Source organism: Gossypium hirsutum, chromosome A06 (assembly GCF_007990345.1).
Source record: "Gossypium hirsutum isolate 1008001.06 chromosome A06, Gossypium_hirsutum_v2.1, whole genome shotgun sequence".
NCBI lineage: Eukaryota > Viridiplantae > Streptophyta > Magnoliopsida > Malvales > Malvaceae > Gossypium > Gossypium hirsutum.
In genome coordinates, this window is record NC_053429.1 from 37516428 (window position 1) to 37540558 (window position 24131).

Sequence of the window (24131 nt, forward strand, 5' to 3'; positions counted from 1 at the left end):
ATATTCGGCCAAGAGATAAATTTGCGTGGCCATTTTATGTTTTGTTTTTATTTATTACATTTTAATATACCATTTACCTTTTTATCCTTTATAATAATACATAATTTCATATATGCCAAACCACCAATCTCCACTATCATAAAATAATGGTGTAATTAATAAATAGGGACTTCTACTTTAGTATAACATAGCAAATAAACACTTAAAAAATTAGAATGCAACTATTGCATTTTACACAATTTAGTCCTTTTTGCTTAATTAGCTATTGAAACGATAAAATTTTTTTACGAAACTTTAATACCATCTTATTGCCACTCCGTAATTATTTATAAAAATATTTATGACTCGGTTTATACAAACGAGGTCCCGATACCTCATTTCCTAAACCCACTTGACCGTAGGGTCATACCACATGAACTTAATAAATCGCTTATAAAACAAAAATCATAATATCAAAAAACTTTTTAAAATCACAATTAACTCGTAAATATTAAATATAATATTTACAAACCTACTCACCAGATTTGGTGGCCTCGAAACTACTATTTCGATTAATCCTAAAAACAGGTTGTTACACACTGCACATCTCAAACAATCTTTGAAAGGACACAACATTTCATCCAAAACTCTCTATGTATTTTCTAACCAAAAATTGGCTCTAGTCAGATCATCACTCACTTTACTGCAAAATTCTTTAGCTCCCCACTTTCGAACTTTATGAATTGAAAGTCTGTCAATATCCTTTTGTATAAGGCTTTGAGGAGAAGGGGGTGGAGGTTGTTTAGCCACTGAATTGGATCTCATACACACGTTAAACATATCATTCATCATATTGAGAAAGGTACTGTGAGGCTTTTCTCTAGGCTCCTAAAATTCGGGCACATTATGAACAAACCCTAGATCGGTGGTTGGAATATAACTATTTACTTCGTTGGAATCTACTCGATTGGATTCAGTTGACATCTTAGATCTATACGGGAACAAGTAAAAACTGATTGGAAGTCATCACACTATCATAAGTTATAAAGTGGCATGTATTTCTAGACTCAATACATGCTATATTTAGTGCTAGAATCGACTAAATCGTAACTTTGGTACCACTAAATGTAACACCCCTAACCCATCTCCGATGTCGGATTAAGGTTATGGGATATTACGATAGTTAACAAGATCGATAATACAGTAACATAATCCAAAAATTAATTAAAAAGTCCTAATTTAATAAATAATCATCATTCATAGAATACATTAAACACGAGACCTAATCAAGCATTTGGAACCCTAAAATCAGTTTAGAAATGAATATGGACTAATATGAAACAAAACAGAAAAATATGGCAAAAACTAAAAATAGGGGTCACACAATTGTGTGGCTCGAAGATATGGTTGTGTGGCAAAACTATGTAATAACTTGAGCCCGTGTAACTTAGGGTCACACGGCTATGTCACCAGGTCATGTAACTCTTTGAGACCATATGGATGAACCTATACCAAAAATCAATAAGACACATGGCCGTGTGAAATGACCGTGTGTGGCACAAGGTCGTGTGGTAAGCTATGTCCTATGCTGTGTACACCTAAAATAACTTAAAAAATAAGCCATTTCAACAACTATTTCTTAGGTCTCAAATCAAACAATTTCGAACCATTTTTACCTATTCAAAAAACATTTAAACATACCAAAATCATTCAACCTAAGTGCCTAATCAATATGCTTTCATTGGCACCACAATTCAAACGTTAAAACATGGATCATTCAAACATAAACCGTTAGTTAACCATACCTTCCATTCTATGAATTCAATACCCAATTAAACACATAACACCATTGCCTACATTGCTAACATAACATCATCCAAACTTCACCAAGTTACCTAAAGCAAAATGACCATTTCATGATCAAAGCACAAGACAAGCATACAACTCAAACATTCCTTACTTATTCAACTATCAAATTTATCGTGATAATATCATATTCACATTCCTAAACTAAGTGCACAAAATGACTAAAGCTTAAACACATTTCTTTACCTAAATAGCATGAACAACATCGGATAGATTTAAACCATTACATTCATCAACACAACCATTAAAATTTACAATTTTTTTATTGGTTCATATACCAAAAGGCTCAAAATATAACTGTAGCACCCCATACCTGGCTTGGGCACCAAGCCAAATATCAAGATGCCATACCACTGTCTCACATAGATTTCATTGTAATTATCATAATTGAAATACAAGCAGTTTTGTTTTACTTTAATTACTCTAGAATTTATGAGAATATCAAGTCATACAAACCTAGTTTAGTGTTTAATCATACAAATATACAACAAACAAACATAAAATGTACATATCTCAAGTCTTAGGACCACCTAGCAAATTTTCCCAAAAATGTTACATAGGTAACGATACTGCCTTTATAGTATCGATATTTCCTTTAAGTAGTATCAATACCACCTGGAAAATCGATACCAGAATAGCATTTTGTTTCTCGTCAAATGTCAAAACATCAGAAAATATCGATACCTTTCACAAGATATCGATAATTACAATCCGAATATCAATACTCGGGCCAAGGTATCGATACTTGAGCCAAGGTGCCATTCTATACAGAGTTATCGATATCAGAGATTTTTTCGGCATTAATTCAATAGCAAACTCAACCTCTCTGATTGGTGGAAACCCTGGTAACTCTTCTGGAAACACATCTGCATACTCACATACTACTGGAATAGATTCTAGCTTCAATTTTGAAACTCTAGAATCAACTATATAAGCAAGATACGCTTTATAGCCTTTTCTAACATATTTCTATGCAGACATAGTCGAAAAAACATTAGATGCACTATCCAATCTATCTTATTCAATTCGAAGTTTTCACTGTTCTTAGATTTTAACACAATATGCTTTTGTCTATAGTTCACAACAGTATCATGCAGAGTTAATGCAACACCCCTAACTTGTATCCGTTGCCGAATTAGAGTTACGAGGTATTACTAGTCAAGAACACAAATTAAAACGATCACATACATGTACTTGAATTTCAATAGTCAATTTAATCTCTAATACCACATAGCTGATTATACTTTTAATTTAAACTCATAATACATACAGATAAACAGACTTCATTACACTTTAGTTGCATACTATAACCAAACACAAATGGATTACACTAAATGTACTACTTATAATCATTTGATAAAGATCATTTCATTTTCGATATTCATTTAATATTAAGTTAAACATTTATACATCACATAAAACACATATAATTTTCATAATAGTAATTGATAAAAGTTACTATTCATTTGGTTAATTTTCATCTTATTAACGAATATGCACACACTTATCATCATTTTTCCTTCCAACTTTATTTCATCACAACAAATAGACAACCACACATGGAAACTTGTATAAACGTTTTATAATTTGCATTTTCTAAACACATCATTAAGCCATTTTCAAACATATAACATTTATCACATGGACCATTCATGTATAATATATATAACCTCATAACCAAAAGTGAGCTCAAACCATAACCAAAGTATGACCGAAATTATCATGGAGATTAAGCCATTTTCGCATGGCTTAAGTTATACATTTTCAAGGTCGAAAAAAATACATATTAGCCTATACATGACATAAGTTCGAAAATAGACTTTTAAAAATACCGGAGGTTGACGATAATGTGGATGACTTAGATGACGATCCCCGAGCTCGTAACTTACAACCAAAATCTATAAAACAGAGTAACAAAAACACACAGAGTAAGCTAACTTAGCTTAGTAAGCTTTAAGCAAATTAAACAACTCAAATGAATAATCAAAACATTTCAAACAAGCCAAATTGTATCATTAATGCTATACTTTAACTCAAATAAGTTACCTTGGCCGAATACTAATATTTCTCATTTAGCATAATATTATTCAACTTTTCATTCCCAAAATAACACTATCTCATTTATGCTTACATTCAAACATATATACTCATGAATTAAACTCAACTTTATAAACCAACATCATTCATTTGGTCTATTATAGAAAATCAAATATAATATCACATTTATACACACCTATTTGGTCGAATATTCAAGATCCAATATATCATCGTATAAATACTTACTTGTATGGCCGAATACTCAAGGTTCATTATATCATCACATATGGCCAAATATACAAGTACAATATATCATCATATGTGACCTAATATACAAGCTCAATAAAACATCACATGCAGTCAAATATTCAAGTTTAATATAATATCACATGTGGCCAAATATACAAGTTCAATATGTCATCACATATGTACATACCTATGTGGCTGAATATACAAGGTCATTTAGATCAACTTACATGCTCAATTTTCACATCAATGTGAAGTCTTATAGGCATAGGCTTGACAATAAATCACCGGTATAAAACCTGGTAGGCATAAGCCTGAATCACACAACGGCACATGGCCTGCTAGACCCAAGGTCTGATATTTATTCACCGGCATTAAGCTTGCTAGGCATGAAACCCGATTATAATCACCAACACAAGGCTTGCTAGGCTCAAATCTCGAATATCACTATTACAAAGCTGTTTTGTACTCAACTCATATAACAAATGTAACACCCTGAATTTGGGCCTAGAAGTTTTGGGCCTTGAGCATAGGAGCGGTTGAAGGCAGCTTATAATATTCTGTTGTGCATGCAAATTTCGTTAATGAAGGCTTGTTTTAGTGGTTAAGTGTGTTGAGAAGTGTTGGAGAAGTCCTGGGTTTAAACCTGGACTCTAGCAAAAAAATTGGTTTAAGGTGAATCAAACCTTGGGTGTAGTAGTAGGCCTTAAGAATATTGTTGGAGAAATCGTGGCACAAAAAACCTTATGGCTTAGTGGCAAGTGGCGTGTGGAGCATTTGAGGGGAGGCATGGGTTCGAATCCCATGGCAAGCAAAGAGCATTTATTTTGCTAACAGGGGGCGGCAAGAGTTGGTGTTGAATTTAAACTCTGATGTTGGAGGGATCCCACATCGGGAAGCTAACATAAGAGTGGATGGGAAGCTGGCTTTAAATAGGAGAACCATGAGGAGAGTAAAGGTACCTTTCTTGGATCATCCCTTTCGCTTTATGGCGTGCTCGTTTGGGTTGGGCGTCGGCTAAGAGTGCTCGGAGCGTGGATTAACTCTAGTCTCCAATCAGGTGTGTATTTATCACTACTCTTGTTGTTGGATGGCTACTTCGGGTCGCGATGGGCCGAAAGGGGCCATGTGGGCCCAATGGGCCTACGAGCCCAATTGGATAAGTTGTTTGATTGTGTAGTAAATATTGGACTAGGCTAGGTGAATCGCATATATGTGGCTAGGTTTGGGCTAAAAGGGCCACACGAGCGTGTGGGCCCATTTGGGCCGAGAATAGGCTTTAGGCCCATTCGTATTGTTATCCATGTTTAGAATACTTTAGTGTACCAATTACTAAAATGCCCTCGACTTGTAAAATTACCAAAGTACTCCCGGTTTACAAAATTACCGTTTTACCCTCGATTTACAGAATTACCGTTTTACCCTCGATTTTTAAAATTACCGTTTTACCCTCGATTTATAGAATTACCGTTTTACCCTTAATTTATAGAATTACCGTTTTACCCTCGATTTACAGAATTACTATTTTACCCTTAGTTTACAGAATTGCTGTTTTACCCTCGATTTATAGAATTACTGTTTTACCCTTGATTTATAAAATTACCGTTTTACCCTCAATTTATAGAATTACTGTTTTACCCTCAGTTTACAGAATTACTGTTTTACCCTCAATTTATACAATTACCATTTTACCCTCGATTTGTAAAATTACCATTTTACCCTCGATGTACAGAATTACCGTTTTACCCTCAGTTTATAGAATTACTGTTTTACCCTCGATTTATAGAATTACCGTTTTACCCTCAGTTTACAGAATTACTATTTTACCCTCGATTTATAGAATTACCGTTTTACCCTCGATTTGTAAAATTACCATTTTACTCTTGATTTACAGAATTACTGGTTTACCCTCAGTTTACAAAATTATCGTTTTACCCTCGATTTACAAAATTATCGTTTTACCCTTGATTGTGAAATTACTGAAATACCCCTGTAGGGTAGAATTTCTAAAATACCCCTATAGGGTAGAGTTACTGAAATACCCTTATAGGATAGAATTACCAAAATACCCCTGTAGGGTAGAATTATCGAATTACCCTTGTAGGGTAGAAATACCGAAATACCCCTGTAGGGTAGAATTATCGAGATACCTTTGTGGGGTAAAATTACCATTTTGCCCCTAGGGTGTTAAATGACTGTTTTGCCCTTGTAGGCAAGTGATTGACTTGGACTGTGTGGTTGACGGATTTGATTGTGAATATATATTGGTGATATGAATGACTTGACTGTGATTGTTTGATTCAAATATGGGCATGACATTCTGCATACATGACATGTTGCATGGGTTGGGATTTTGTATGGAGGAAGCGTTCTGGTGGCTATGCCACAAATATCTGTTCTGGTGGCTCTGCCACAATATCTGTATCTGCTGACTCTGTCACAATATCTGTTGACCGATTGATGGCTGAGTGCCGATCACGTTACCGAAGGCTGTGTGCCGTTGTTGTGGGCTTCGTGCCAATTATAGACCCGTTATTAATGGCTTTGTGCCATCTTGACTATGGCTTCGTGCCAAACGTATTTACCTGTAGCTATGTGCCTAACATATTTACTGACGACTCTGTGTCGATCATATTTACCGAAGGTTGTGCGCCAGTTATATTACCGTCACTAATGGCTATGTGCCGAAGTTATTACAGTTATCTATGGCTTTGTGCCACGTATTCTGTTAGGTGGCTTTGCCACATTATCTGATTCTGGTGGCTCTACCACAATATCTGTATCTGGTGACTCTGTCACGATATCTGTTCTGACAGCCATGCTGCAAATTTTATGGTGTGTAGCGGATGGGTGGGTCGAGTTGTCTCCCCACATGGTGTAAGGTTGGTACGAGGGTGTATACAGCTGGATTGGGTTGGGATTGCATTCACATTCTGATTCTGATTTTGTCACCTAATTCTGATTCTGATTCTGATTCTGTTACTAATACTGATTCTGATTCTGATTCTGTTACTGATTCTGATTCTGTCACCTAATTCTGATTTTGATTCTAATTCTGTTACTAGTATTGATTCTGATTCTGATTCTGTTACTGATTCTGATTCTCATTTTGGTTCCAATTCTGATAATGTTTCTTATTCTGTAATGGGCTAAGGTCCATTTGGTACTGTCTGTTGTAATGGGCTAAGACCCGATTGGTACTGAAATTGTAAGTAAGGCTGGGGCCAGACTTTTAATTCTTTTAGATGACTGACTGTTCCTTTTTATAGTAGGGGATTTCACACTGAGTTTTCGTAAACTCACCCCGTTTATTAACCTTTCAGGTAATTTCCAACCTTAGATGGATCGGGGTTGTTAGGGGCTCGGAGGAAGCCACACACACTATTTATGTTACAGTTTTGATTATTACCTTTAAATTATTTTATGTGGGTTGTAGTAAAGCCGTTGTAATTTTCTGGATTTCAAATTTGGAATTTTATTTATTGTTCTTATAATTGCTAGTATTAGAACACGATTTTCCAAAGCAACTACTATTATTCAAAATATCACGTAGCCGCAATTGTTTTTAAAGTAAGTTTTCGCAACTACCAAGATTTTTACAAAGTCGTTAAGAATGTTATTCAGCTGAGGTTTTCTAACAAGGTTTAAAAAGGGTATAAGTTTTTAATTATTAAGAAGGGTTTTTAATGGAAACATGGTTTTCGAAAAACACTTCAATGTGACACGCCAAGTTCGAGCCAAACTTCCAGGCCGGGTTTGGAGTGTTACAATAAAAATTCCAAATATTTAATATCAATCATACAGACTTTCGAATGATATAACTTAGTAAAATTAAACTCAAATACAATATTTCTATACTTAAACACATTCGGTTAGCTCTTTTATGAATCTATAGATTCCAAAACAGCATATTAAACTAGATTACATTCAATATAAGTGATGTTTAATTGCTTAAAAACTTACCTCGAATATCGACAAATGTTGTAAATCGGCTATTCAACTATTTTTGTTTTTCCCTGATCCAAGCCTGATTTCTTTTGTTCTTGATCTATATAATTTCAAATTAGCCTCATTTAAACACAATTTCATTCAATTTAATCCAACAACACATAAATGGTCAAATTAACATTTTTCCCCTGATATTTCATAGTTTTACAAATTAGTCCTAATTGCACAAAATACACAAAATCTCACCACATCATAGTTAGGCCGAATCTTCCTTATGCTCATACTAATCCATATATTTCATTTATTTTTCATTTTAGTCCTTCAATTTATTATTTTTGCAATTTAGTCCTAATAATTCAAACTCATCAAAAACTCCAATACAAAACATATTAATCCAAAACATATCTTTCATAATTTATCATTAAACATCACAAAACAAAAAGATTTATCAATGGCATAACTCAAAATATTCACCAAAATAAAAAATTCAAGCATGGGTTGGGTAGTACTCGAAGCAACGATCTCAAAACCGTAAAAATTATCAAAAACTGAGCAAAGTCCATACCTTAATCAAGAGTTAAAGTTGCCGAATACCTAAGCTTTCTTTCTTTCTTTTCTTTTTAAGGTTTCAGTCACCAAGTATGAACAAAATGCATGCTTTATTTTTTTTTATGTTATAATATATCATATATACCAATTATTAGTTTACATTTTTAACCTTAAAAATTTAATAATAAAACCATATAAAACATGCCTTCAACCGTCCACTCATATAGCCAAAGGCCTAATTACAACATAAGTACTCCATATTAAAAAGCCACTAAACTACAGTCCATATGCTTTAAACTATTAAGTTTCCATTTTACGCGATTAAGCCCTTTTATTTAATTAAGCACACAAACAATCAAATTTTCATATGAAACTGTCATACATGCTAATTCACATTTAATAAACACAGAAAATAATATTTAAATATTTTTCTGACTCGACTTCGTGGTCCCGAAACCACCGTTTCGATTAGGGTCTAAATCGGACTGTTACAACTCTCCCCCTTGGGGATTTTTGTCCCTGAAAATCTTACCGGTGAATAGGTTCGGATAACGCTCTTTCATTGTATCCTCTGGCTCCCACATTGCTTCCTCAACTCCGTGTTTATACCACGGTACTTTAACCAACAGAATTTTCTTATTTCATAACTCTTTAATCTCATGAGCCAGAATACGAATCGGTTCTTCCTCGTAAGTTAAATCTGAATAAATCTCAATCTCTGTCGGACTAATCACATGCGAGGGGTCGGATCTATATCGCTGAAGCATCGAAACATGAAATACATTATGGATCTTTTCTAACCCAGGTGGTAACAACAATCTATACGCAACCGGTCCAATGCTCTCTATAATCTCGTACAGTCCAATAAATCTCGGACTCAATTTTCCTTTACGACCGAATTTAAGTATTTTCTTCCACGGTGAGACTTTCAAAAATACTTTATCCCCGATCTAAAACTCTATGTCTTTACTTTTCAAGTCTACATACGATTTTTGACGATCTGATGCTACTTTTAAACTTTCACGGATCACTTTTACTTTCTGTTCAGTTTCTTTGATCAAATCAACCCCGTGTATCTTATTTTCACTGAGCTCAGTCCAGTATAAAGGTGTACGACATTTACAACCATACAAATATTCGTAAGGTGCCATTTTGATACTCGATTGAAAGCTATTATTGTACGCAAATTCAATCAAAGGTAGATATCATTCCCACATACCTTTGAAATCGAGAATGCAACATCTCAACATATCCTCAAGTATCTAAATGATTCGCTCGGACTGACCGTCTGTCTGGAGATGAAAAGCAGTGCTAAAATGCAGTTTAGTACCTAATGCATCTTGCATTTTCTTCCAAAACCGCGATGTAAACCTCGGATCTCTATCTGAAACAATAGATATAGGCACACCATGTAACGTCACGATCTGGGAAACATACAATTCAGCCAATTTATCAAGAGAGTAACCCGTACGAACCGGAACAAAGATCTATCTACAATAATCCAGATTGCATCTTTCTTGCTTGGTGTCAACGGTAAACCGGATACAAAATCCATCGTGACTCTGTCCCATTTCTATCCAGGTATCATGATTGGCTGAAGCAAATTAGAAGGTACCTGATGCTCAGCTTTTACTTGCTGACAGACTAAATATTTTGATACAAAGTCAGAAATGTCTTGTTTCATACCTTGCCACCTATAGTGCTATTTCAGATCATTATACATCTTTGTACTACCCGGATGAACAGATAGTCGACTGTTGTGAGCTTCATTCAAGATCATCTGAATCAAATATGTATTTCTCAGAACACATATTCGGTTTCTGAATCTCAAACAGTCATCAACATCAACTCGAAACTCTGAATCCGTATTTGAATCACATTGAACCCATTTCACATCAAACATTGTCGATTTTCTGAGCTTCACAAATAGCCATGTGCGCATTCATTGCACGCAAAACAAATAGTGATTTTTAGCTTAAAGCATCAGCAAAAACATTAGCCTTACCCAGGTGATAGTCAATCACTAACTCATAATCCTTTAACAACTCTAACCATCGATGCTGTCTCAAGTCCAGATCTTTTTGAGTCATCAATTACTCTAAATTTTATGATCAGAATAAATATGACATTTTTCACCGAACAAATTGTGGCGCCAAATTTTTAATGCAAACACAATAGCTGCCAATTCTAGATCGTGCGTCGGATAGTTCTTTTCATGCGGCTTTAACTGTCTCGAGGCATAAGCTATAACTTTACTTTCTTGCATCAAAACACAGCCCAAACCATTTAAAGATTCATCACTATATATAACAAATTCTTTACCCGATTATGGCTGAACTAACACTGGAGTTTCGGTCAAAAGGGCTTTCAAGTGATCAAAGCTTTTCTGGCACTTTTCTGACCACTCAAACTTAACATCTTTCTGCAGCAGCTTCGTCATCGAGGTTGCAATCATAGAGAAACCTTTCACAAACCGTCTATAATAACCAACAAGTCCCAGAAAACTTATGACTTTAGAAATGTTTCTCGGAGGTTTCCAGTCAAGTATTGCTGAAATTGTGCTCGGATTAATCCGAATACCTAATGCTAAAACAACATGTCCCAGAAAGCTAACTTCGTGTAACCAGAACTCACATTTACTAAACTTCGCATATAGTTCTTTTTCTCACAAAGTCTGTAACACAAATCTCAAATGCTCGGCACGTTCGGTTTCATTACGGGAGTAGACCAGTATATCATCAATGAACACAACCAAAAACTAATCTAAATACTACCTGAATATCTGATTCATCAAATCCATAAAAACAACAGGTGCATTAGTAAGTTCGAATGGCATAATTAGAAACTCATAATGTCTGTACCTCGTTCAAAAAGCTGTTTTTGGCACATCGGAGTCTTTGACTCGCAACTGATAATAACTCGATCTCAAATCTATCTTTGAAAACACTGAAGCCCCTTTTAGCTGATCGAACAGGTCGTCAATCCGTGGCAACATGTATTTATTCTTTATAGTCACCTTATTTAGCTGGCGGTAATCAATACACATTCTCATAGTTCCATCTTTCTTTTTCACAAATAGAACTAGCACACCCCAGGGAGAAAAACTCGGTCGTGCAAAACCTCTATCTGTTAAATCTTGCAACTGTGCTTTCAACTCTTTTAATTTAGTAGGTGCCATCTGATACAGAGCTATTGAAATCGGAGTCGTACCTGGTACTAACTCAATACCAAACTCTACCCCTCAGATAGGTGGCAAACCCGACAATTCTTTAGGAAACATGTCCTGATACTTGCACACAAGGTACAGATTCAATCTTCTTTTCAGTTACTTTACTATCAAGCACATAAGCAAAGTAAGCTTCATAACCTTTTCTCACATACTTCCGAGCTAACATCAAAGATATTACTACTGGTAAACCATTCAGATCATTAGATTCAATCCGAATAATCTCGCCATTCTGACATCTCAAATCAATGGTCTTTCTTTTGCAATTAATAACGGCATCGTGCAAAGTTAACCAATCCATACCCAAAATTATATCAAACTCGTCGAAAGGTAACAATATCAAATCGGCCGGAAAGCATGAATCTCAAATCATCAACAGGCAATTTTTACACACTTTGTCAATTAGAACATCGGCCTAGGGGGTTTGACACTCAAATCACAAACTCAGTAGACTCAACTGGAAAAGTCTTACTGGATACTAATGTTTCACACACATATGAATGAGTCAAACCAGGATCAATCAATGTAATAACACTAGTATCATAAAGAGTGAAAGTACCAGTAATAACATCTGGGGAAGAAGCATCCTCACAAGCGCGTATAGCATATGCTCTGGCAGGTGCACAAGCCTCAGATCGAACCGCTATATCTTTCGTCCCTCTCTGACTGTGACCTGCATTACTCGAATGTCTGGGTGGTCTGCCTTGCACTGACATGTTACTTGGTCTCGCATTCTGAGCAATGTTTTGCTCGGCAAACATCAGACAATTTCAGATAAAATGATCCATCGATCCACATTTAAAACAAGACCGATCATGCAATCTACAATTTCCAGAATGCCATTTACCATAATGCTTATACTTGAGTCTGTTCTTCTGATCATTGAACACTAGCAATCGAAGTGGCTCGTGAACTCACAGGAGGTCTGTCTCGATCTTGTCTAGAAAAGTCTGAAGTAGCTTAGGTCGACCTGAATTATCTCTGAACTTCTTCAATGCTGAGTGAAAAGTCGTACTCGATGATCTTTTACGGGAATCTCTAGCTTCAAAATCAGCTTTTCTTTTCTTTTTCTTAAGCTCTTCGGCTTTGTAGGCTCGCTCAACAAGTACCACGAACTCTTTAATTTCAAGTATACCAACCAATAATTTAATGTCTTTGTTCAAACCATCTTCGAATCTTTTACACATGATAGCTTCGATTGAAACACATTTACGAGCATATCATTAAGTCTCACAAATTTTCGCTCGTACTCAGTTACGGTCATACGACCCTATTTCAATTCCAGAAATTCTTCGCGTTTCTGGTCGATAAATCTTTGGCTGATGTATTTCTTACGGAACTCAGTCTGAAAGAATTCCCAGGTCACTATCTCTTTTAGGACCACCGATACTAGTGTATTCCACTAGTGATATGCGGTGTCTCGTAATAAAGATATGGCACACTTTAAATATTCATTCGGAGTACAAGATAGCTCGTCAAACACACAGATAGTATTATCAAGCCACAACTCGGCTCGTTCAGCATCATCATCATCACCATTAGCTTTAAACTCTTCGGCCCCGTGCTTTCTGATTTTATCCATAGGAGGCCTGTTAAATCTCATTGGATCAATCATCGGAGGTACCACAGGTATTGGAGATGGATTATTCGGGGGTGGAGGTTGTTGTACAGCCAGATTACTCTGGATATACTGAGTAAACCATTCGTTCATCATTTGATAGAAAGCTTGCTTAGCCTCCCCCTCATGGCTACTCGAGATAGGTCGAGATTTAACTGGCGCTATCCCATGCGCGGGAGCAGGCACTACGGTCTCGACATCATCAGCTACAACTTTATCCGGATCTATTTACTATATGAAAGCACATTTTCAAATGTCAGAAGTCATCACACTATTGCAGTATAAATTATGGCATATATAGGTAGACTCACACACGCTACGTTAGTCCTAGAACCGACTAAACCGTAGCTCTGATACCAATAAAATGTAACACCCTTAACCTGTATCTGTCATCGAATTAGGGTTACGAGGTATTACCAGTCAAGAACACAAATTAAAACGATCACATATATGTACTTGAATTTCAATAGTCAATTTAATCTATACTACCACATACCTGATTATACTTTTAATTTAAACTCATAATACATACAGATAAACAGACTTCATCATACTTTAGTTGCATACTATAACCAAACACAAATGGATTACACTAAATGTACTACTTATAATCATTTGATAAAGATCATTTCATTTTCGGTATTCATTTAATATGAAGTTAAACATCTATACATCACATAAAACACATATAATTTTCATAATAGTAATTGATAAAAGTTACTATCCATTTGGTTAATTTTCATCTTATAAAAGAATATGCACATACTTATCATCATTTTTCCTTCCAACTTTATTTCATGACAACAAATATACCACCGCACATGGAAAAATGTATAAACGTTTTATAATTTGCATTTTCTAAATACATCATTAAGCCATTTTCAAACATCTAACATTTATCATATAGACCATTCATGTATAATATATATAACATCATAACCAAAAGTGAGCTCAAACCATAACCAAAGTATGACCGAAATTATCATGGAGATTAAGCCACTTTCGCATGGCTTAAGTTATACATATTCAAGGTCGAACAAAATACATATTAGCCTATACATGCCATAAGTTCGAAAATAGACTTTTAAAAATACCGAAGGTTGACGATAGTGTGGATGACTTCGGTGACGATCCCCGAGCTCGTAACTTAAACCAAAATCTATAAAACAGAGTAACAAAAACACACAGAGTAAGCTAACTTAGCTTAGTAAGCTTTAAGAAAATTAAAAAACTCAAATGAATAATTAAAACATTTCAAACAAGCCGAATTGTATCATTAATGCTATACTTTAACACAAATAAGTTACCTAGGCTGAATACTAATATTTCTCATTTAGCATAATATTATTCAACTTTTCAATCCCAAAATAACATTATCTCAATTATGCTTACATTCAAACATATATACTCATGAATTAAACTCAACTTTATAAACCAACATCATTCATTTGGTCTATTATAGAAAATCAAATATAATATCACATATAAACACACTTATTTTATAAATACTTACTTGTATGGCCATATACTCAAGTTTCATTATATCATCACATATGGCCAAATATACAAGTACAATATATCATCATATATGACCTAATACACAAGCTCAATAAAACATCACATGTAGTCAAATATTCATGTTTAATATAACATCACATGTGGCCAAATATACAAGTTCAATATATCATCACATATGTACATACCTAAGTGTTCGAATATACAAGGTCATTTAGATCAACTTACATGCTCAATTTCCACATCAATGTGAAGTCTTATAGGCATAGGCTTGAAAATAAATTACCGGTATAAAACCTGCTAGGCATAAGCCTGAATCACACACTGGCTCAAGGCCTACTAGACCCAAGGTCTGATATTTATTCACCGGCATTAAACCTGCTAGGCATGAAGCCTGATTATAATCACCAGCACAAGGCTTGCTAGGCTCAAAGCCCGAATATCACTATTACAAAGCTATTTCATACTCAACTCGTATAACAAAAATTCCAAATATTTAATATCGATCATACGGACTTTCGAATGATATAACTTAGTAAAATTAAACTCAAATACAATATTTCTATACTTAAACACATCCAGCTAGCTCTTTTATGAATCTATAGATTCTAAAACAGCATATTAAACCAGATTACACAATATAAATGATGTTTTATTTCTTAAAAACTTACCTCGAATATCGACAAATGTTGTAAATCGGCTATTCAACTATTTTTGTTTTTCCCTGATCCAAGTCTGATTTCTTTTGTTCTTGATCTATATAATTTCAAATTAATCTCATTTAAACACAATTTCATTCAATTTAATCCAACAACACATAAATGGGCAAATTACCATTTTACCCTTGATATTTCATACTTTTACAAATTAGTCCTAATTGCACAAAACACAAAATACACAAAATCTCACCACATCATAGTTAGGCCGAATCTTCCTTATGCTCATACTAATCCATATATTTCATTTATTTTTCATTTTGGTCCTTCAATTTGTTATTTTTGCAATTTAGTCCTAATAATTCAAACTCATCAAAAACTCCAATACAAAACATATTAATCCAAAACATATCTTTCATAATTTATCATTAAACATCACAAAACACAAATATTTATCAATGGTATAACTCAAAATATTCACCAAAATCAAAATTCAAGCATGGGTTGGGTATACTCGAAGCAACAATCTCAAAAACGTAAAAATTATCAAAAACTGAGTAAAGTCCATACCTTAATCAAGCTTTAAAGTTGCTGAATACCTAAGATTTCTTTCTTTCTTTTCTTTTTAAGGTTTCGGTCACTAAGCCTGAACAAAATGCATGCTTTATTTTTTTATGTTATAATATATCATATATACCATTTATTACTTTACATTTCTAACCTTAAAAATTTAATAATAAAACCATATAAAACATGCCTTCAACCGTCCACTCATATAGCCAAAGGCCTAATTATAACATAAGTAATCCATATTAAAAAGCCACTAACACTACAGTCCTTATGCTTTAAACTATTAAGTTTTCATTTTACGCGATTAAGCCCTTTTATTTAATTAAGCACACAAACAATCAAATTTTTATACGAAACTTTCACACATGCTAATTCACATATAATAAACACAGAAAATAATATTTAAATATTTTTCTGACTTGACTTCGTGGTCCTGAAACCACCGTTTTGATTAGGGTCTAAGTCAGACTGTTATAATTAACCAGTCCATACCTAGAATGACATCTAATTCATCAAAGGGTAGTAACATCAAATCAGCCGGAAAGCTGCAACTCCGAATCATCAAAGGATAGTTTTTACAGGCTTTATTAGCTAACACATACTGACCTAAAGGGTTAATTACTTTCACTGCAAACTCAGTAGATAGATAAGGTATTTCCTTATTTGACACTAAAGTCATCCATACATATGAGTGTGTTGACCCCAGGTCAATCAAAGTATTAACAATAGTATCAAATATAGAAAATGTACATGTGATAACATCAGGCACTGAAGCTTTCTCTCAAGCATAGATCACGTAAGCTCTTTGTAACACCCCTTACCCATATTCAACACTGGAATAGGATATAAGGCATTACTGGACTTACATCACACGCAAGCATACAAATCGAGTCATAAATTTGCATCCAAATTAAAACCTTTTGTATTCAATCATAAAGTCCCAAATAGGAGCCTACGAGTCCCAAAACACGCTTTGGAAGTGGTTCGGGACTAAACTGAGCACTTAAGAAAATTTTACAAAACTTAAAAACATCTTGCTATGAATAGGGGTCACACGCTCGTGTGGTTTGGGACACGCCCATGTGGGTGGGCCGTGTGGTCACACACGCCTGTGTCCTTAACCCGTGTAACTCTCTATTTTGCAAAGCATGAACACATTCAGGTCACACGGCCAAGTCACACACCCGCGTTCTAGACCTTGTGGTTAATTAAATTTTCATAAAATAGGTGCAGACTTCACACAGTCAAAATACACGCCCGTGCTTGAGGACGTGTCCCTTACATGGCTGATACACACGCCCGTGTCTCTGCCTGTGTGCTCAACTCTAAGCATTCTATTTCTCAAAATTAAGTTGCAGGGGACAAACAGCCGGAAAACATGCCCATAGAGCAGATCGTGTGTCACACACAGCCTAGACACATGCATGTGTGTCTACCCGTGTGACAAAATAAAGGTTATTTACCAAGCCATTTGTCACCCTCATTTCCACCTACACACACATAAGTTCAAAGGCATAAATCATGGCATAGTTAGGCAACAAAACATCCACAATCATGGCCAATACATGTCAGAGAAATACCATCATCTATCATGTTCATGACATTTCATTATGCCAAATCAAACATACCAAGTTCACATTCTACAAGTTCCAATATGGCTCCCAATAACATGCATAATTTTACTTAGGTTTCCTAGTACACCAATGAGCCAATCTTACCCATTCAATGACCAAAACCATTAAACCACATTCAACCATTTACCAAGCATTTATAAGCCACATCACACAAAATATAATTGCACATGCATGCATATATAAATATATATAAGCTTACAACCAATTCAACCAAAATAAGCCAAGTTACATTGCCAAATACCACATCAAGCCTTTAACAATTACAAGCCAACACATTTGGCCAAATTCACAATGACCACGTCCCTATACATGTCGTATTCTCAAAATGTTTAAAATCATCGGTACCCGAAATAACAGTTTGATAGTGTGATGCAATCTCCGAAAATCTCTAATCCGAGCTAGCTTGGTAACACCAAAAAACATGGAAAATAAACAGAGTAAGCTATATAGCTTATTAAGCTCATATGAAAGAAATAAGCTAACCTTACCATACATTAACATGCAAGTAATATTACATAAGATAATGTAATTTACCAAAATCTCCTGATCATAATTCATTCCATCACAAACTTACCTTGAAATCATCATTTCACGAATTAAAAATCATAAGCTTAAATTACATACCTGTTCCATATTGTAATAATTTCATACTTAGTATCATCGTCGTCATACCCAATGAACCACTCGAAATAATAATATTGGATACTCGAGAAAACCTTGCACACAAGGTGCCACATATGTAGCCATTGCTACTTCTATCTCATAACACATATATGCTCGCTCTTGAGCCATTAACAGGCCTGCTCACATAAGCTGTCAGTCAAGACGTAGTTACTCAGTGCTACTCACACAAGCTGTCAAGTAACCGCAACATATGCCGGTATACTCAGCCGCTGGTAGGACGTACAAGATCAGCACCCGGATCACATAACATAAAACCCTAGCGACATGTCACTTGTATCCTAATCTATTCCTAAGTTTCGATTGGGATTTCTCGCTTGCCAAAAACGTCGTCGAACGTTTCCATAAAGTGATTTACACAATTCATGAAGTATTAAAGCAATTAAATTACAATTATAATAAATCTTATTTAACATACGAACTTACCTCGGTTACAAAAACGGCCAAAATGATCTATTCGTCAGTTACTTTATTTTTCCCCCAATCTAGACCCGAACTTCATTTTTCTTGATTTATAATACCATATTTAACTTATTTAATCATCACATTATTCAATTTATCAAAAAAAACATTATGGAAAATTTTAAATTCTTTCCCTAAACTTTTCAACATTTTACAATTTAGTCCCTAGGCTCGTAAAATGAATTTCATTCAATTTCATTACAACACAAGCCTAGCCAAATATTATCTATACTAATGACAGCCCACATTTTCCATTTATTCACATTTTACCACACATTTTACAACCTTTTACGAATAAGTCCCTATTTGACCTTTTTACCAAAAATCACTTTACAAAAGTTGTTTAACAAACAATAAACATGCATTTTCTACCATCAAACATCAAAATACAAGCATTTTCAACATGGTTCAAATGTTAGACTTTAATCCTTCTTCAAATTAGTCCTTGAAATAGCTAAATCAAGTTACAACGATCTCAAAAATATAAAAATCATCAAAAACGATATAAAAACAGACTTACAATCGAGCTTGAAAGCTTGCCAAAACCCTAGCTATGGTTTCTCCCAAAATTTTCGCTATAAGGGACTAAATTGAAGAAGATGATATCTTTTATTTAGTTATTTTGGCTTTATTTACCAAATTACCTATTTACCCCTCACTTAAACTTTGAAATTTTACCTACTTCATGTCCATTTTTGTCCATTCTAAGTATAATGGTCTAATTACCATTTAAGGACCTCTAATTTAGAATTTCATAACAATTTACTACCTTTAGCCTATAAAACTCAAATTTTGCACCTATTGCAATTTAGTCCTTTTAGTCAAATTAAGTACTCAATCGATAAAATTTCTTCATGAAATTTTCACACAATTATTCTATCATGCTGTAGACCTTACAGAAATAGTAAAAAAAATATTTCTACTTCAGATTTGTGATCCCGAAACCACTGTTTCGATTTGACCCAAAAACGGGCTATTATACTCTTGCTGGTGCTCGTGCCTCCAATCTCATAGCTGATTTTTTCATCCCATTATGGCTATTACCAGCATTTCCAGTGTCTCAAAGTGGCCTATCTCTCGCAGCTGTATTACTCGGTCGATTATTCTAAGCTTTTTCTTTGTCAGACCTTTCAAGGCAATCTCCAAGATAATGTTCATATGAACCACATTTAAAAATGATTTGTCGTTCAATTTGCATTCACCGAAGTGTCGTCTATTACATTGCTGACATTTGGGCTTGTTGTTTCTGACATTGCCCACACTCGCTCCAAACATAGCTTGAGGTTTTGAGCTCGTATGTTGTTTACCACTACTTTCTCGAAATAACCGACTGAAGCTGATGAACGACCATGATATTCTTTCGACTTCTTTGACAATGATGAGTTTGACTTTCCCATAGGTCTTTTTCCCGAGTCACGAGCCTCAGAATCAACTTTTCTTTTTGCTTTACTAAGTTCCTTGGCTTTATGTGCTCTGTCAACTAGAACTACAAATTCTTTCAACTCAAGGATCCAAACTAATATCTTGATGTCTTCGTTTAACCCATCTTAAAATCAAGTGCACATAGCAACCTTTGTCTGTATACATTCTCAGGCATACTTACTGAGTCGAATAAATTCTCTCTCATATTCAGCTACTATCAAACGACCTTGTTTCAGCTCAAGGAATTTGTTACGTGTCTTGTCTAGAAATATTTAACTCACATATTTCTTTCAGAATCCAATCTGAAAGAATTCCTAGTACAATCGTAACTAAGGTGTTCCACCACTGATAAAAGTTGAATCTTTCAACAATGATACAACACATTTCAAGCATTTTGTCGATGTACATGACAATTCATCAAAAAATCTAATGGTGTTTTCTAACAAGAATTCAGCTCTTTTAGGATCATTTTCAGCTATACCTTGGAACTCTTCAGCCCCATACTTATGAATTTTATCTACTGGAGGCTTGCTTGATCGTATTGGTTCCAAACCTTAAGGAACTACTAGACCAGTTAACGTACAGGTGGGGCTGGAAGTCGTTGAGCCATTAGGTTCATTTGGATGAACTCGAAAAACCATTCAAACATCATCTTGAAGAAGGCTTCTTTAGCCTCTCCTCCCTGTAACACCCTTTACTCGTATTTGATGTCGGAATAAGGTACGAGGCATTACCGGACTTATACATGAGCAATCATGCAGAACCGAGACATAAATTTCCATACAAATTAAAACTTTTCATATATATTCATATCGTCCCTATTACAAGTCTACGAGGCCCAAAACATACATTGGGAGTGGTTCGGGACTAAACTGAGAACTTTTAAAATTTTTACAACACTTCGATAATTTTCATGCTTTGGAGGGTCACACGTCCGTATGGGTAGGCCGTGTAGTTACACACACCCATTTGGCTTGTGACATGCCCATGTCCTCAGCCTGTGTAACTCTCTATTAATGATGTCATCAACAAAATAGGGTCATAAGGCCAAGTCACGCGCCCGTGTGCTAGGCCATGTTGCGAATTTAATTTTCGTAATTAAGGTGTAGACTTCACACAGTCTGGGCTTATATGCCCATGTCCTATAGCCATGTCTCTCACACGGCCGAGACACAAGGTCGTATCTCGTGACCGTGTGTTTACTACTGGCATTTTGTTTCACAAAACTAAGGTGGAAGGGACACACGGCCAGATCACATGCCCATAGGGCAGACCGTGTGTCACACACGGCCTAGACACATGCCCGTGTGTCTACCTGTGTGGAAAATTTTGAGGCTATTTTCTGAGCCATTTGCCACCCTTATATACTCAAGCACATACATAACTTTAAAGGTACTTAACATGGCATATTTGAGTACTTAAACATCATCAAACAAGTCATGTTCATGGCAACACCATATCAACTTATACATGAACAAGACACCATACTTTGTCAAGCCAAATTTACCAATTTTCATGCATTAAGAATTATAAGTTTGTTTCCATTTTTCACATTGGGACCTTAGTTATCATCATACCAGCTGATCTTGATTAAATCAACAAGCATTCATAACCAATAACATAACCTATCATATACACAATCACAAACTACATCTCAAAGCAATAGGCACATGCATACATGTATAAATAGGCTTACAACCCAATAATCAATATAAGCCATATCTCATGGCCATATACAAAATGAATCATCAAATCATTATAAGCCAACACACTTGGCCAAATTAATTTGACACTTAAAAAAAAGACCAAGTCCTCTACACATACCATACTTAAAATGTGAAATCATAAATACCCAAAGGATTAATTTGATAGTGTGAATCGAGCTCCGATGTTCTTCGGTTCCTGAGCTAGCTTGGCGATACTATTAGAAAATGGAAAGGAAGGGGAGTAAGCATAAAGCTTAGTGAGTTCACATGCAACATAAACAATATTAAGCAACATTTAGCATGAATATCATACAATTTAACTTAACAAAAATCACATAATTATCATCATGGTTTCATAAGCATAACTTTATCATTCTTAATCTTACCAAAAGCTTATTACTTAACTAGTACATTCTTATGAGTTTTTCGTACATACATGTACCAACTCGTGACTTAACATACTCTTTTTTCGTTTTTGACATACCCGTTGAACACTTGGAATACTAAACGGATACACGGAAGGTCTTTGCACACAAGTGCCACATATGTAGCCAAAGCTACGTCATATTTCATATCACATAAAGGCTCGCTCTCGAGCTAATCACGGGTCTGCTCACACTACCTGACGGTCAAGATGTAGCTACACGGGCTGCTCACACAAGCTGTCAGGTATCCGCAACACATGCCGGACTACCTAGCCACTAGTAAGACATACATGACCAGCACCCAGATCACATAATCATATACATTACATGGGGTCCTAGTGACATTTCACTCATATCCTATTCTATTCCTAAGGTTCAAACGGGATTTTCTCTCTCTTGTCAGAACTTGTTGAATGTGTTCATCAAATCAATTATACAATTCATACAATATTAATGCATTAAGAATATGATCATAATATTGCATTATTTATATATGAACTTACCTCAGTACAAAATATGGTTAACTAATTCGATTTAGTCCACACCCTTGTTCTTTCCCCGATCTAGGTCCTGACTCTATTTTTCTTGATCTATAATAGCAACTTTAGCTTATTTAATTACCACATTGTTCAAATCAGTCCAAAAACCATACTTTGGAAAAATTATTGTTTTGCCCCTAAACTTTCACATATTTACAATTTATTCCTTAGGCTCGTAAAATGAAATGCATTCAATTTCTTTGTTACTCAAGCCTAGCCGACCCACACACATGCTCATATCAGCCTACATTTTTCACCAAATAAGATTTTTACCACCCATTTTTACAACTTTTACAAACAAGTCATTTTTAGGTGTTTTCATTGAAAACCACTTAGTAAAAGTTGTTTATCACACATCAAACTTTCATAACCTACCATTGAACATCAAAATACATGCATGTCACACATGGGTCAAACCCTAGACATCAACCTTAGCTCAAATAAATGGTAGAAATGGCTAGAACGGTTGATAACAACTTCAAAAATGTAAAGAACATTAAAAACGGAGCTAGGATGCACTTATTATCAAGCTTGAAAGTTGAAGAAACCCTAGCTATAGAGACCTTAGGAATTTTAGCTATGGCTTGGAGAAGATGAGCAAATTTTGACTTAATTTTCCCTTTTTATTCTTTTATTAACCAAACGACAAAAATGCCCTCTTTCCTGAACTTTTAAATTTTACTTATTCATGCCCAATTTTGACCATAAAAATAGAAATTGGTCAAATTTCTATATAAGGACCTCTGATTAATAATCCATAGTTATTTCATGATTAACGCTTCTAGAATCAGATGTTTTGCAACTTAGTCCTAAAAATCAAATTGGACACACTATCAACAAAATTTCTTAACGAAACTTTCCTACAATAATGCAAACATATCATAGACCTCAACACATTCATAAAATAATTATTTCTACTTTAGATTTGTGGTCTTGAAACCACTATTCTGACTAGGCCCAAAATCGAGATGTTCACTCCTGGCCCTCAAGTATGGGCCTACTGCCGCTAGACGCTACTCCATGAAATTATTTTCAACTTCATCAGAACCAGC